Source organism: Athene noctua, chromosome 2 (assembly GCF_965140245.1).
Source record: "Athene noctua chromosome 2, bAthNoc1.hap1.1, whole genome shotgun sequence".
Taxonomy (NCBI): Eukaryota; Metazoa; Chordata; class Aves; order Strigiformes; family Strigidae; genus Athene; species Athene noctua.
This window is the reverse complement of record NC_134038.1, coordinates 72,893,931-72,908,917: the sequence shown is the minus strand read 5'-3', so window position 1 is coordinate 72,908,917 and position 14,987 is coordinate 72,893,931.

Sequence of the window (14,987 nt, the reverse complement as noted above, 5' to 3'; positions counted from 1 at the left end):
CATTACACAACAGCTAAATGTGTTTGCAAATACAGTGCTCCCTCCACTTGTGCTCAGACAAAAGGAGTCTTCAGATGCAGCTATGGTTCCTGAAATGTGCTTGTAAGGCCTCTCCAGAGCACAGTTGTTTGCACTTCACTACTCACATAAACCAGCATGGTCACTTTATTCCTTCTGTGAAAGCAAAGCTCACTCCATAAACCAAATGTCCATCCCGCAGTAGTTTTGAATTAAAATAAAAATAAAATTGACATCAAAGAATGTTTGAGACAAATACAAAAATCCTCAAAAACTGAAACAACTATATGAAAGATCACTAGGATAGTAATTTCATTTTGTAAATGCAGAGGGTGGTGGAGCTTTTTCCCAAAGAAAATTGGCTTTGAGAATCCAGACAGCAGCATCTGTGTGAACTCAGAATAATTCTTAGTCTCATTACTGCCATCACAGCTGTACCAGTTCTGTGTTACCCCTGAGTTTTAGAGAAGGACAACACTGAAACTGTCAATAAAACTATCTTAGTCAAAAGCTGCTGGGATCCCAAAGGACATTTCTCATTTAAAGATTTCATATACATATTTTTGAGTGTTTCTAACGGATAAACTGCAAAAATTCTGTTACTTCTTTTGGTTTCTTATTTATTTCTTTCTCAAGCCAGTTAGACATTGTAGCTAATTTCATCTTTCCATGAGCAGTAATAATAATGTATTAGCTGCTTATCACCATCTGCTGTTAAAGAGATGATGGATCACAGCTTCAGGAGTCAGTGTGTTCAGGAAGAGTTAATATATCCAGCAGTAGCGACTGTGTTTGGCTAGCTTCCTATCTTTTCCTGCCCACTAGAACGCTAAACTTCCTTTGTGTTGCTGAGCAGGTGAACTGGGATTCCCAGGTCTGTTTTCAAGTCCATGCTATTGAGCAATCCTGGATCAGGAATTCTCTCAAGCAACAAATGCAGAGGAAAGTCTGAATAGCAGACTTTTGAACAGGTCCTTCTAGGGACCAGGAAGAAATCTCTGGTCTGACGTTTCAGCACGTTCAGAGTGCCATCTGCCCAACAGCTGTGAGCAGTCCATATTGAGGACAGAAGTGGGATTGGACTAGAAACAGGATTGCATAATGACATCAGCAAGCAAGAAACTCAACTGTATTGAACTATATCAGCAATTCCTACATTAAATAAAAAAGTGCAAAGTGCCTGACACATGCACCATTACCAAGTAGAAGCAGAATATTATCCCTTCCAATCTCAAGCACTATGGAGGGCAAACAGTAGTCATCTCAGCCACCACACAAATAGAAAAGGGGGCTCTATCCAAGCTTCTCCAGAGTATGCACAGAAATTATTTGTTTAAGCACTCACACACCTGTCCCTTTTTGCAACCAAAACCATAGGTGGCATCAGAGAAAAGTGAGAGAGGGAAAGCCCACCCTCATCTTCTCTTCATTTCCAGCCAGAATCTTCAAGAACTTTTGTGAGCTACGCTAAACCAGCCTGGCTGCTTTGAAATACACATTGAAAACTAGAGAAAAAATAATCTCCTTTCCATTCCTTCTTCCTCTTCCTCACATATCCACACAGGTGTCCTTCCATAGTAACCCCCTAACATATGACATGAGAAAGAGAAGGGATCCTCTCTTATTTCATCGTGCTTTGAGAGAATACAGTATTGGAAAAGCTCGGGTCTAAACTGGACCACAAGGACAAGAGACTCACATGAATGGCAGCCTAACCAGGGAGCCGTTTTTTTACATAGTGATGTTATCTGGACAGTTTGTGGCAGAGTAAAAGACCAGATCAAATCCAAGGTGGGGCGGGGGAGCTCCAGAATAGTAAAGCTGATGACCTGGTGGGACTGGCTGAAGGTTTAGGTAATTTAAGAGGTGCAGATTTAAGATGTAATATGGCAAGGAATTATAAAAAGCCTTCTAATTCAGCCTTTACTTAATCATCTTAAAATTCATTTTGGGCTAGACCAGACTCCAACTAAACTGTTTAAGCAGGGTCTTAATTCGCATAGGAGCAGCTGACAATGTCAAACCAGTGACTTTGTACAGCTAAGACCGTAGAGAACTATAGAACTGTAGTATATTGTCAGGGAAATGCCAGGTTTTACAAGCATAGAAAAGATTAGCAGGAAGAGCAACTTTCAGACATGTAATGGTTCTAGGCTGCTAGATCTAAACATTTGGAGAAATTACCTTAGTCACAGAAGCAACCCAGGCAACCAAGTTATTTGCTGCAATGGATGCGGATAAATCATGCTGCATTTCCAGCAACACCCACATCATCCCTTGATTGAGGTTCTCCACATAACAGAAACACCATCTTTAGGGCAGTGCATACAGTGGGACATCAGCTGGGAAAATATTCAGAAGCTTAGCAAGTTTTGTTACAAGTGAATACCAGAACAAAAGTTGAAAGAGATGAAGAGCTGAACTTTCTGCAGGCCCCAATTACATCAGAGGAGTGAAAAGTTCAATCTCCCCTTTCCTCAGTTCCCTCATTCCTCTCCTTTTGGACACCTGTTTTAGCCACCTGGCTTCACCTGAGATAATGCCAAAATAAGCCTGGAACACACATGGAAGATCACTTATTTCACTTGCTTTCTATAGAGAATATACACACACTGTTTTCAGAAAAGGCTGAACTATTTCGGCATATTCACTGAAGGCTGGTGTCTTTAATGTAATCAGTGTCGTTAATTACCAAAAAGCCAGGTACTGCTCATATTTACTAACCAATTTCTTCTGCATAGCATTGCAAGGTTAAGTGGTTGCTTTTCAATACACCATTGACAATATTGAGGTTTTCTGTGAATTAAAAAAAAAAAGGAATTAAATCCTTGAAGGAACTAATAATTTAAGCATTTGGCTAGGTGACCTAAATTAATTGAGTTGTTGGCCAGTTAATGCATTCAACACTGTCCCTTTAGCACAGAAGGTGGCACTTGCTTTGTGTCTATTGGGCAATAAAGCCATACAAAGAACTAGGCTGACAGATCAGAGTATGCACAGCTTCGCATCAAGCATCTTGATCAGGTATCATTTACAAACATCATGCAAGAGTCCAGATAACAGTGCCAGGGCTCTAGTGATGTGAGGGAACTTGCAAACAGAATAGGGTACCCTAAATATGCCCTGGAGATAAACAACCGGGCAATTTTTAAAACCTATGTATAAATTAGATTATTTAGGAAGTTAAAAAAAAATAGTGGAGGTATAAGTTTTTGATATTTTCCCCTTCTCCTTTTTACTTCAATCCCCCAACCCATGATGATCTACACCTGTTGTTCATTCATTCCTGCCAAGTCCAGGAAGATAAAGGTGTGATAAAATAGTAAACCTGCTAACACACTGTGGGTTTTGTTAACATGGCTACTTTGTTTCTCTGTATTCGACAAGACAATTTGTGTCCCATTTTGTTTCTGTTGAGCAAGCAGAGACATTGTGTGCTCATTTTCATGTGACTTCTCAGAGGTTGGAACTAATCACTTCTACCTTTATCGTCTTGGCAACCACATCAGTATATGTTGCACTATTACATTAAAATACAATGCAATTGTTAGCTATATTTCCTTTAAATAGACCTACATGTATGATGACTCTTACCTAAGCAGCATGACAGCAGTAAAGTAATTCATAGATGCTCCTTCACCCTGCTTTATTTCCACACCTGTGGACTTTGCCTCTACAAGTTCATAGTTTAGACTAGAATTTAAATAGGATGCTGACCTGTTGTTATCTAAAATGCACACAACTTAAAAGTTGCTCTGAAAAAGACAATTAAATTGAGACTTCCCGTTTCCCTTCTCCTGTACCCTCACAATGGAGGATCCCAAAAATGGTTTCTTCTCCCTTTGTGTGTGACCTGCTGTGCTTTTCCCTGTCAATTCTCATGTAGTTTCTGTACTCAGAAGGATCAGATCCCTAGAAAGAGGGAAGCTCCAGCTACATTTCTCTCAGCATTACCCCATTTCAAGATATACAAAGAAAACATCAGTCTAGCACTGCTGCTGCTCCCCTTACAGCACTGACCTCCCAAATACAGCATATTGGATTTAGTGATTTACATTTAGTGATGCACATATCGAATGCCACATGTAGCTCTCAGTAAAACAGTAAACCAGCTTTCTTTCTGAGTGCTCAGAGAAAGTATGTTGAAAAAAAATGACTGCTTCTTGGAAATCCACTTTTGTATAGTAGATTTCTATCACACCAGAAATGGATTGAGACACCCAGAATATCTCATGGGTACTAGTATGTTCTAAAAAGAGGAAAAAAAGGTTCCTCAATCAGACACCTTGTTTTTTTGCTAGGATGTCAGCATCCCTCAGTACTTCTTCCTTAATTTTCTCCTTTTCAGAGAAAAAATTCTTGGTAAACAAATAAATGAGCATTCCTATAGAATCTGCTGGTCTCCCAGTTCCAGGCTTAAAGAAAATGCAAGTGATATGTAGTTCTATATTATGCAATATCAAATACTCCTTTAGTCTGACTAAAGCTGTGATTTTTTTCTTAGACCATATGACTGATAGAGTCATAACTCTACCAGTATGGAAAAGATGAGGGCTGTGCAATTTTCATCCTGTGATGAGACAACGGTTGTTCCATAAAAATAGAAGTGCCAACACTGTGATGGATCTGCAGCTGAGAGCACACCCTCTGTGTACCATTTTAGCTCTGGTTCTCTGTGTATAATCTTAGGAAATATTCAATATCCCCCTCACCTCTTCCCCTCCCCCTCTCACTTTCTGCAGTTTTTGATTAAATATGTGCTCTATGCTTGCAATCTGATATCTAAATCCCATCCCTCAGTGCAGCTACACTACTGTTCTATTAAAACTGTGTCACCCAGCTACACACTGCTCCCTCTCCTATCAAAAAGATGTCACAATTGCATTAAAACCTTTCCCTACCAAGTTACATGAGCTACTGCTGGATCTTTCATCCAGTCAGGGAACTATCAGCCCCTCAGCATGGTTAGGCAAGTGGCAGCTGGCTAAATCAAGGCTCTTGAAAGGTCACTGTAAAGATTAGTGATCAGTCAGAACTATCCTGTTAGCTACAGCAATAGAAAAGACTTGTGTTTGACCTTATGCAACAGGAAGAAATTATACTGCAGTGGCATGTTATCAAGGTAGCTTGCTGTTCATATCACCCATTACACTCCTAGTTTCTTTACAGAAAACCTGACAACAAAGATCTACATTGTCAGATTCTGAATCATCAACATATCCTTGGAACTGTCAGAGTCTCCATAGAAGGAAACCAAGAAAGGAAAGATCAAATAAACTCCACAAGGTCGCTAACATCCAGCAAAGAGTGAACACAGAGATAAGAATCCAAGATCTTCAAAAGACAGAACCCCAATGGAGGCAGAGAGAGAAAAAGCCATTAATTAGATGTGACCTTACCCAAATGAAGTATCAGCCCTACATCTTTGTGCAAAATGGAAACATAAACTTTACCAAATACATCTGGACCACTACATAACAAAATCAGGAGATGAAGTTTCTTCTGATATACAAGATGTATTTAAGAGTTTCACTCTGCAGCTGTTAACATCAGTCTTCTGGTAGAAGCATTAACAATACCTCTCCCATCCCAGTTATATTTATCATTTTTCCACCACTGTAATTGTTTCAGTTCCTGAAAACGTATTCAACCCCTTTCTCAGAGCTAGTGGCATTTTTTCATTGCTATCCAACAATCAGAGTGCAGTAGTTATCATGACTTTTGCCTATGTTTCTGATATAAGCCCTGAGCATATGAAAGCAGTGCATATGCCACTCTGGCTCACACTGATGACCCATTTTGTTTTCACAACACATCTCCTACTTCATCTGTGAAAGCTTCCATTTTTGTTCACAGTATCACATAACCCAGCTGCTACTTTGTCTCAGAAATGGGAGGTTTTTGACATTTTTCTTCCCAGTGCACTGTTTCCACTCCTTCAGTCATATAAGCGAACCAACTAGTTTGTCAAAATATTTTGCCTCCTGCTGCTCTCTGAACACCACTATTAATGTAACACAAATGGCATTCGATCTACAAGAATGTAATAATAAAAAACATATTCCAAATAGTTACATGTGCAAAAAATGTCCATAAACTAATTTTACCACATAATACAATCAAAACACACAAATGCAAAATGTGTGCAGTGCTCCAATGACCTCTCCTCCCATGCTCCTCTTTCCACTGCTCAGCAAGCAAAAAAGGTGCAAGTCCCACCTGAACAACGCCTGGACAGACAAAAGTAACTGCAATGCCTACAGATGAGCTAACAGCCCACTTAGTGTTCCCACAGCAGTGCAGTAGCAAAACGAAGCATCAGTGAAGATTAGGGACCCAGGAACTGGGTCTTGCTACTTCCTTCTGTTACCGCCATCTTTTACCTAACCTTGTCCTTCCATTCCAAAGTTAGCAGAGGACACGGGTTGTGTTCTCCTTTTGGATAGGGAAACATTGAACCAACACCTCATCTCTTCCGTAGGCTGTGTAGCCACAGCACGGAAAGCCCTGCCTTTTTGTGACTGCGCTGCTCAGATGTGCCCCAGCCTTCACTTTCTAGTCAGGGCTCGCAGGGACTTAATGGCCCTGGGCAACCTGGCTGGGAACTCCCACTCAGCCCCTGGCATAGGCCCAGGGGCTCCAGCTCAGGTCAGCTCATCCAGCCCTGCCCTACATCAGACCCTCACAGACGCAGCTTGCCTCCAGCCTGCCCTCAGGTCCTTTCTCCTCAACAGACTTTGGACACAGTGTGCTGGAGGGTCCAGCTCCAGCCCTGTCTCCTGCTGCTCCCAGCTGGACCCTGGACCCGGCTCAGCCCCAGCTGTGTCGGGGCTGCTGTTGGAGCCTGTCACCTGCCCCCAGCTCTGCCTGCCTGGCTCAGACCCCAGGGCATGGCAACCCATCAGCAAGGGCATGGCCCACAATGGGGTCACCCTGGCTCAGCCCACCTCATAGAGCAGCCCCACTGGCATGAGAGGGAGGGTGTTAGGGGAACAGCCAGGAGATTATAAGGATATAGACAGCTTCACAAAATAGCATCCCAGTGTCCAGTGGGTTCTCCCTCCTGGAGCTAGCATACTTGACAGCTCCTTTGAGCCAAGCATCTGTTAGCTCCTGCCTAGTCCAAGAAAGCTTGCAAACCCAAATCCAGCTATAACTCAGAGGCTAATGAATTCTCTAGCACTTGTTACTGCCAAAACTCAGGATTGCCTGCTCTCTGCAGTGTTATTTTTTCCTCTAATGCTAGATCACCCTGGAATGGATTTTGCTCCTTACATTAGCCACAGGACTGCTCATGCTGTAAATTAAAGATCCCTTTCTGTAGCTTTGCATCTTCTGCTCTTTGTGCTACAAATCCCTCCAGCTGTGTGTTGATATACCAAGCCCTTGGCAAATAATTTGCCTAGAAACGTATTTCTAAAGCTACAGCTGTGTCCATAGCTAACTTGCTGTCAGAGTTTGTGTCTGTAACCCTTCTATGCTCTTTTGAAGCTAGCACAGATTTTCAAATGGCTAACTTTCTCTTTTACTCAGTTCTACCAGCAAACAGAAAGGCACTATTAAAAACTGCTATTCTTGCACTCTTTAGTTCCAGCTTTCTGACAACTACCTGGTCTATAAGGTGTGGCATCTAGAGTACCAACCTCATAGACGAGGTGTCTTGTACTCTTGCCTTGTCCTTGCACAACACATCAGACCCACAGTCACAGTGGCTGCCCCCTTTCTATTCTCATTTTTGAAAGCAGAGCTGTGACAAATCCTTCTCTCTCAAGCAGTAAAACAACTTTCCTGTAACAGGCAACAAAACTGAGGGTTGACCACTTTCTGTCTCACACTGAAGCTTTCTTTCTTCTGATATTGCATCTTTGTTGTGTTCTTTTTAATTTTGTTTTTGGATTGCAGTTGGTACTTCTAATATCATAAAAAGATGAATTAAATCAGTCATAACAGCCTTGCTAGCCAGAGCAGAAACATTGTACTTGATCTTTATTTCAGTAGGAAAGCACCTTAGTTACGGAATTATTTTTTTTTTTTCCCCCAGAGCACTGCAATGCAACTCTGAGCAAAACTAAAGAACTTTTTCTGTGAATTAAACTGTTCTTTTAAACAGTAGTATACAATCTTTCTAACTGCTCACTTTGAGAGCAGCAGCCACAGAAACCATACAGCACCTTTCAACCTTTGCACAGAACATCCTCCTGTCAGTGGGCAACCTAATTCAAGATATGTAAAAAGTGTGCTGACAGCCCCACATACCCTTGAGTTGATCCCCTCCAGAGACTCACAGTTGGAGCAGCTAAGTATTAAGAAGCATAATCATAGAACATTTTCCCATAAAGATAACCTGCCTATCAAATCATGCCAAGAAAATGTCATAGAGACAATCTGTTCTCTGACCATTGCTAGCTAAACCTAGCTTACGTTTTATTTCTGGTTACATGGCATCATGAAAAGAGGTATGGTACAAGTATGAAAAAGGTGTCCTGAGATCTCCTTCATCCAGGATGGTTTCATGACGTGAAAATGACAGTGCTCGTCATCACCTCCTCCTCAACTGCACCACCTCTCTCTCTGTCACCTAAAAGCCAGTCAGGATATAACCTAAAGAAATGACAACCAATCCTCTAAGGATGTGGTCTGCACAGCAGCCTTGATAAAAAAGCATGAGCCACAAGGAGAAAAGAAGCTATCAAATAGCTGAGAGATGACACCTTTCCTCATTAGTCTGGTGGACAGCTTACCAATAGGTATTCCCTTCCCTTTCTGTATGAATCATGAGAGCAAGGAATGGAGCCACAGAGGAGAAAGGGGCATCTGGGGACTAGCCGTCACCATGGCAATGCAGGCACACCACTCACACCTTCTCTTCTCAGCAGCCTCGGTTCTCATTGTCTCAACAGCAGCCAGCAAGTTGTTTGGGGTCTTTTTGGCTGTTTTGGGTTGGGCTTTGTTTGTTTGTTTGGGGTTTTTTGGTTGTTGTTGGTGGTGTTTTTTTACAGATTGTAATTCAATCAATGCACAGAAGCAAGAGAAATCCTTCACTTTATCTTCAGCTGATGTTATGCAATGAATGGCTTTTATACTGCATGAGGTACTTGGGAATTAGCCACCAGGGCAGAGATATGCAGGCACCCACACCCCTCCACCTTAAGCACTCTGCTGGAGAACACCTGGCAGAGATCAAATCTGTCTTAAGTACTTGCCTAGAAAAGCAAGGCCCGGGGACCATAAGTAGTCTGTGAGATACTGAGGTGTAGACAACATGACAACAAGGGAAAACATATAGCTACACCATGTAAAGGAAACTAAAGCATGCACAGATATAATACAAAGCACTGAAAGAGAGACTGGCTTTTCACTAGCAAGGCTTGGCACCTCAAGACAATGATCTTCTGGCAGATATCATCCCTAGCCTTCCCAGAGAATGAAGGGAGGGTGATCAGCTGGTTGTTTCTGGAATACTCTTATTTGCCAGTCTTGAAGATGGGCCCAATGGCTGCCTTTTTCTAGTGCTTAGGAACTTTCCCTTATTGTCATGACCTTTAATGTGACAGACAGAAGCCCCCACAGTGACTTCCACCAACTCCATCAGCACCCTTGAATGCAGCTCCCTTTATCACTTGGACTGGTGCTTGCCTGCTGGGTTTACCCACCCCCTAACTGTATTCTCTGTAACAGGCAATGCTTCATGCCACAGACTCTGCTAATAGGCTTAGGGACACAGCTTACTCCTGGGAATTGAGGGAAAGCATTATTCCACAGCTTATAGGTATGGTTTCTTCTTCCCGATGACTCTCACCAATTTATATGTGCTTCTGTCATTTTGCCTCTCTTCTGACTTGGACAAATACATTTCCTTTCAAAGAGGGAGAGAGTATTTAATCTCCTGGGTCACAGCAGACAACCCTTCACTTCCCTTCAACTCCTTCAAAACTGCTGTAATGTCACAACAGCTGCATCTTATTTTCTCCCACTTCAGGATATTCAGTACCCTTAGCCATATACACAGCAAACTTACCAGCTCCTGATTAAAGTCTAATATCTCTTTCATTACAAAAATGTGGGTTTTTTTAAAAAAAGAACAATACAGGGATTTCATTCACAGAATCATCTAGGTTGGAAAGGACCTTGGAAATCATCTAGTCCAACCATTAACCTAGCACTGACAGTTCCCAACTACACCATATCCCTCAGTGCTATGTTGGCGCAACTCTTGAACACCTCCAGGGATGGGGACTCCACCACCTCCCTGGGCAGCCCATTCCAACACCTAACAACCCATTCTGTAAAGAAATGCTTCCTAATATCCACTCTAAACCTTCCCTGGTGCAACTTGAGGCCATTCCTCTTGTCCTATAGCTTATTACTTGGTTAAAGAGGCTCATCCCCAGCTCTCTGCACCCTCTTTTCAGGTAGCTGCAGAGGGCGATGAGGTCTCCCCTCAGCCTCCTCTTCGCCAGACTAAACACCCCCAGTTCCCTCAGCCGCTCCTCGTACGACCTGTGCTCCAGACCCTGCACCAGCTTCGTTGCCCTTCTCTGGACACGCTCGAGTCATTCAATGTCCTTTTTGTAGTGAGGGGCCCAAAACTGAACACAGGAATCGAGGGGCGGCCTCACCAGGGCCGAGTACAGGGGTCAGATCCCTTCCCTGTCCCTGCTGGCCACGCTATTGCTGACACAAGCCAGGATGCCATTGGCCTTCTTGGCCCCCTGGGCACACTGCTGGCTCCTGTTCAGCCGGCTGCCAATCAACACCCCCAGGTCCCTCTCTGACTGGCAGCTCTCCAGCCACTCCTCCCCAAGCCTGTAGCGCTGCTGGGGGTTGTTGTGGCCCAAGGGCAGCCCCCGGCATTTGGCCTTATTGAAACTCCTCCAGCTGGCCTCAGCCCATGGCTCCAGCCTGTCCAGGTCTCTCTGCAGAGCCTCCCTACCCTCGAGCAGATCAACACTCCCACCCAACCTGGTGTCATCTGCAAACTGACTGAGGGTGCACTTGATCCCCTCGTCTAGATCATCAATAAAGATGTTAAACAGGAGTGGCCCCAACACCGAGCCCTGGGGGACACCACTCGTGACTGGTTGCCAACCAGATTTAACTCCATTCACCACAACTCTTCAATTCAATGTCCTCCATTATTTCTGACCAGACTGCAAACAGAGAAAGACATGTCTTACAGAACTGCTATCTTAAGTAACTATTTCTATATTGATCTTCCAGACACTGAAATTGTTTTCCTCACCCAATACCATGTAGAAAATAATCTTTTTTATCTCCTGCATACCCATGACTACTACAGCTTTGGTGTTCAGATCAAGAAATACCTTGTGTCAAGAAAAAAAAAAAAAAAAGCTTCATTTCCCCCCTAAGATTTCATCCCTACTCTTTGGTATGATACAACCCATGGTCTCATCTTTACTACCTGCTTCCTGAGGATTAATGACCAAAACAAATTCAAAAACGGACAGCTTTTTCTAGATGTGCTCCTCTCATTTCAAAACAAGACAGGTATCACGTACACAACATTTTTTCAGCTCCACACTTATATACATGTAAATAGAAGAGCACGGACAGATCAAACTGGGATTAACAAGGGAAACAATTGCTTTTGGTCTCAGATGAGTTAGGCTTTTAGTAAAATACTGTCAGGTTCTTGCAACTATAAAAGTTTCAAGCTCTATGGCTCCATGTTGTTTTAAAACCAACATATTAGTTCCATTTCAGTTGCTTTGCTGTCCCTTTCCCTTCAAGAAATCTGTGAGATAGGTGTGGTAAAATCTTTATTCCCTAGTCACACACCCTGCAACAGTAAGCTTACTGGAATTGTTCAACAACAGTATTGCCTGAACATTTTGGGGGTGCTGCTCTACCAAGGCTGGTTAAATAACTATCTTAGTTATGGCGATGATAGATTATTTGATTTCAAAGTTTCCCTCTGAATAACAAATATTTCCAAAACACAACAACAGTAGACTGGTTTAAACAAACAAATACCAAAAAACAAACCCCAAAGCCTAAACTTGATTAGAAAGCAGGCCCACTAAGATAATTGATTATTTTGGGCTTATGGTACAGTTGGACAGTTTATGCTTTGCTTTCTAGAAGGTCCTGCTCTGATTTAACACACAGAGGAAAGGCTCTGTGCCCAGTGACATACATTCTAATTCTGATCAACCCATCTACCTACCTCAAAACCTCAGGAAAAAGTTCTCCGATTTGAGGAGAAAAATGAAAAGGGAAAACTACAACTTAGAACCCATTACTGAAGAGCATTATGTATCTTCAGATTAAATCTAAAATCTGATTTATCTCCCAGGGGAAAGATTCCTGGCCAACAAAAGAAAGAAAGAGAGACACACACTACAGTGCTGCAGGAATGTGTTCTATCCTTCATATTTAAGCCACCTAGTTTACAGAGGTTTTACAAATTTAGCAATGATGTTCCTTCAGAGAATTTATCTAAAAAAGAAAAAGGGACAGGTAGGGAAGATACAAGGCTCAGCAGCAGAAAATTAAGAATTTTTTTTTTCTGTCCTTGGAGACTGATTTTTGATGAAACTATGTAAAATAAGACTAGGGTGGGGTTTTATTGCTGCTTGTATGAATGATAATGTTATATGTACATGGTGCTATAGTGGAGACACTTCTGTGAAAGGAATGGCACAGAAGCTTGCTGCAATGCTGGTGACCACCACCAGTTCTTCTTACAGAGATCTGAGTCAGTAAATTGGGATTCTAAAATCCATTGCTCAGCTGACACTCTGGACTACAGATATGTAAGAATTCTGCAAGCCCTGACAACATTTAGATGCATGAGAATTATTTCTGCAGATCCATAAAAGTATCCAAAAAGTTTCAAATAGACTGAACATCTTGGACTATTGTTCATGCATCAAAACAAATGAGAAATTACACAGTCTTTTGCCTAAGTGCTTAAGTGCCCAGTCTTGACACAAATCTCAGAGCTCACTGGATATTCTTCAACATCCATTTCCCATCAGATTACACATTTTTAGAGAGTTAGTGCACAGGAGAATTAAGGCATGAAACACTGCTGAAACTGAAGTATCAGTTGTTAGAGCTCTAACCTAGGAAATGGGATTCACGGGTTCAACTTCTTCCTCATTTTTTTTGTGCAGATAACTATTTCTCAGACAAAGCCTAGATATAATTTTTTATAATACAATGTATTTAAAAATGGCAGCTTAAGGTCTGTGAAATTCAAGAGTGGAAGCAGTATTATTCAGCAGTTTCAGGAAAAAGACATTACAAAGCAATACAATCCAATTCAGGTTTTTGGAGTACACAAACGTAGAGGTTTTTGTCACAGTATTTATCTGACTTAGTACAGCACCCATCAATATATTTCTGCTGCTCAGACTTTAAAGGAAAACATGAACACCCCTATACAACCCAAAATAATCAAGAGCACAAAAAATATCCTTTCCTCGCTCTACCAGTGCAACTGTTCCCTCTCATAAATATAGGGTATAATTTAAATGCTAGTTCGCTTGGAATGTTTATATCCGCTTTCCTCTAAAAAACAGATGAACTTTGACCATAATGAATGAAACTAATTTAATTTATATTTAATTTATATACTAGGTATATATATGAGGCCATTTCAGTCATTCCAGATGGCAGTCTTTAATCATTGGAACACTGAGATTCCCTCACTCTCCACAGTGTCAATCCCCACACAAAAAAGAGGAAAAGTAATTCATTTTAAGATACTTTAGTTTCACTTTGAAGTATGGAAGACAGTTATTTGGAAGATAACAGTTATAGCAAAGGTGGCAATTTCTTTTCCTAGCCTTCCATGTATCACATAAACCAACTCATATCAGGCTTTTATTTCTGAAACTTTGGCCCAAGCAAAGTACGTATGTCAGTTTGTTTCTCCCAGTTCTTCCATATGTCACATCTACAAACTTCTGTAAAGGAGACAGCTAGATACAGTTTAAGTAGCATTTTTTTTCAGTTGCTTTAATTTCAGTCACCGTTCTACATGGAATCCAAAACCTTTCCATTCAGAATGCCAGTAAAATCCAGAAGCACTTCATTCAGCTGCAAAAAAACCCCCAGTTTTTTTCATTGGTGATGTCCACATTTAAGGAGGAAGCTTCTCTGATTAAACATGGATCAATGTAATTTCCACAAATAGGGTTGACTGCATGCAGTTCCTTCCAAGATCACTGATTGAAATGAAGGATCAGGTTAATTTATCTCAAGGTCTCATATAAAAGCAGGTCAATTCATAGTTAAGGACATCCTGTACAAGTCTTACATGATTCAACATCAGCTTTTGCTATTGCCTCAGTTTCTTATTTCCTAGGTTTTTCAATACCTATCACTGCCATGGAAGAAAAGCTGGTGAAGGGTCTAGGGTGGTTTAGCCTGGAGAAAGAGAGGCTGAGGGGAGACCTTATTGATCTCTACAACTACCTGAAAGGAGGTTGTAGTAAGGAGGGTGTCCATCTCTTTTCCCAAGTAACAAGTGACAGGACAAGAGGAAATGGCCTCAAGTTGCATCAAGGAAGGTTTAGATTGGCTATTAGGAAAAACTTCTTCACTGAAAGGTTTTTTAAGCATTGGAACAGGCTGCACAGAGAAGTGGTTGAGTCACCAACCCTGGAGGTATTTAAAAGACATGTAGATGTGGTGCTTAGGGACATGAGTTAGGGGTGGGCTTGGCAGCGTTAGGTCAATGGTTGGACACAATGATCTTAAAGGTCTTTTCCAGCCTAAACAATTCTATGATTCTGTGATGTTCTGACTCTTATCTGAGTTTAAGTTTTTAATTCCTCCATGGGCTCACTTGTCCCCCTTCAGATCATGTGGTGCAGTATCTTCCTCAAGACTTTTGCAAATAACATCAGTAAGTGGAAATAGGACCTTTTTTCCTCTACTCGCACTTTTACACACTAATAGCTCCCTTTCTCTCAACAAACCTATCAAGACTCCTTTTT